This window comes from Triticum aestivum, chromosome 6B, assembly GCF_018294505.1.
Source record: "Triticum aestivum cultivar Chinese Spring chromosome 6B, IWGSC CS RefSeq v2.1, whole genome shotgun sequence".
Taxonomy (NCBI): Eukaryota; Viridiplantae; Streptophyta; class Magnoliopsida; order Poales; family Poaceae; genus Triticum; species Triticum aestivum.
The window spans coordinates 712,245,967-712,248,441 of record NC_057810.1 but is presented as its reverse complement, the minus strand read 5'-3'; positions in this window follow the sequence as shown (position 1 = coordinate 712,248,441).

Here is a 2,475-nt window from a genome sequence, read left to right as displayed (position 1 = left end):
GATCCGGATCTTCTGACGGCGGCAACTCAAGGAGCTTTCCCACAGACTCACACCGTCCATGATATGCCTCCTAGCCCGCCGTCGCCGCCTGTCCGCTCCGCCAGGGCCGCCGCCTCGCTTGGCTGCCGTTTGCTCGGCCTTGGCTGTCTGCTGGGTGTGGAACCAGATGGGGGATCATTTTTCAGTTTGGTGAGCCGATATAACTGCATATCGATCGAGCTGAGCGGAATCGGTAACTCAAGGAGCTTTCCCACAGACTCACACCGTCCACGATGCCTCTTAGCCCGCCGTCGCCGCCACTCCGCTCCGCCAACGCCGCCGCCTCGCTTGGTCGCCGTCTTCTCGGCCTTGGCTGTCCGCTGGGCGTGGAACCAGATGGGGGATCGTTTTCAGTTTGGTGAGCCGATATAACTGCATATCGATCAAGCCGAGCAAAAGCGCTAGGATGGAACGAGCCAAAAAATGCAGCGCTATCATGGGATTCTCAAAGCAATAGATGTTGATATTCCCGGTCACTAGTGCAGAACCGGGCTATAGCCCCGGTTCGTAAGGGGCTTTAGTGCCGGTTCTATAACCGGCACTAAAAGGTAGGGACTAAAGGTCCCCCCTTTAGTACCGGTAAGGCACGAACCACCGCTAAAGGGCCACCACGTGGCACGAGCCAGGGTCGGGTGTGGAGAGAGCTTTAGTACCGGTTTGTGTTACCAACCGGTACTAAAAAGTTTGGGGGGTTTTGGTTTTATTATTTATTTTCCCCTTAATTTTGTGTTTTCCATTTAATTCTTTTTCGTTTGCTGGTATTTTACGATACTACAAATTGTACACGTTATGCATATATATAATCGAATGTCTCACAACCACACATGTACACCATTATTCACACATACACATGCATATATATATATATATATATATATATATTTGCCTTGGTGCCTTCGGAGTGCGATGACAATTGAGAGTAGTTCATTGGGGCGGTAGCTCCTAGTAGAATTCCCCTTTGGGATCTATGACCTCGTCGAGCAAAAATCCCGCTATTTCCTCTTGAAGTGCTCGTATGCGCTTCTATGGTAGGAGCTTGTCCCGCACCGATTCAAACTATTAAGAAGGAGATCAATATGCATGTGTATTAGTTACGTGACTAGATATCGATAATGACGTAAAAATTATGAATAGTATTTTGTCAAACGCGCGTACCCATAGCTGTCTATCAATTTTGGTCCTTTCGGACGTCATCATGCGAATGTTCTCGAAAACGCAGTATGCACACTGATCTCTTCCCTGCGTCTGCTTCAGGGCCTTTACGAGAATAGAATTTAATCAGATAATAATTAATCAAGCATGATAATTAATGGTATTGAAAGTAGAATTAAAAAGATGCACTAGTGCATAATCGGGCTATAGCCCTGGTTCGTAAGGGGCTTTAGTGCCGGTTCTATAGCCCAGAATTAAAAGAGATGCATGGTAGCTAGCTAGTACTACTTAATTAAGTATACCTTGGGTCGAAACCAATACAACTTTTCTTTCCATTCGTCTTGAACCTCTCTCGAATTCCTGAACTTTGCTCAAGCCCTGCCCGTCGGCAAAGAAAATGAATAAACGAGTTATTAAATAGTTGATATCAGGAAATGACGAACTAAAGAGGCCGACATATAGTTAATAATGATTGAAATTACCTGTTGACTATCCCCTTCACGGTTGAGTAGGTGTGTTTTTCTTTAAGTAGTGAGTCCAGTACTTCAACTGTTTCTTCGTCAACTTTAATGATTAACATGATCCAATGGTAACTGCATGCACACACGTTTGCATGTCTTAATTAAGCGGGCATGTGCATAATACTCATCAACTATCGTAAACCCCTATACACTTAATTATTAACATCTAGCTAGATAGTAAGTAAAAACAGAATTTATATTACAAGACAGTGTGACTCACGTGTAGTTGTAAGGAAGTAGTATATGTTCATTGGTATTGAGGCGCTTCAAGAACTCTAGCATGTTTTTCTCTATTTTTTTTGATACCATGGATATGTCCATGTTTCTTCATTAATGGAATTTGGGTCAATGAACCCAATGCCATAGCGTACAACTTTTTTCATTTCATACATCTTCATCCTGCATAATACCACAGAAAAGAATATAGTGAGGATAATTACAGGTAATGATCGATTAACGAGCACTACAGCTAGCTTGAGACTTGAATTACAGAAAAAAATCACTTACAGACAATACAAACTGATGATGGATTTGTCGAGTGCGTCTTGATGAAATAACTGAAATAGTTCTGAATACTCAATGGACAGAGCTAGCTGATGGAAGTAATACTCTTCCTTGACTTTCACCATGAGGCCCTCTCAATTGTTACTCTTGGTAATTTTCATGTACCAATCATGCAATTGATACATTATCGTTGGGAGGTTCTTGACCTCCTCAGGCCTTACCAAAGGTTGACCGCGGGCATATTTCCATTTTATGTCAT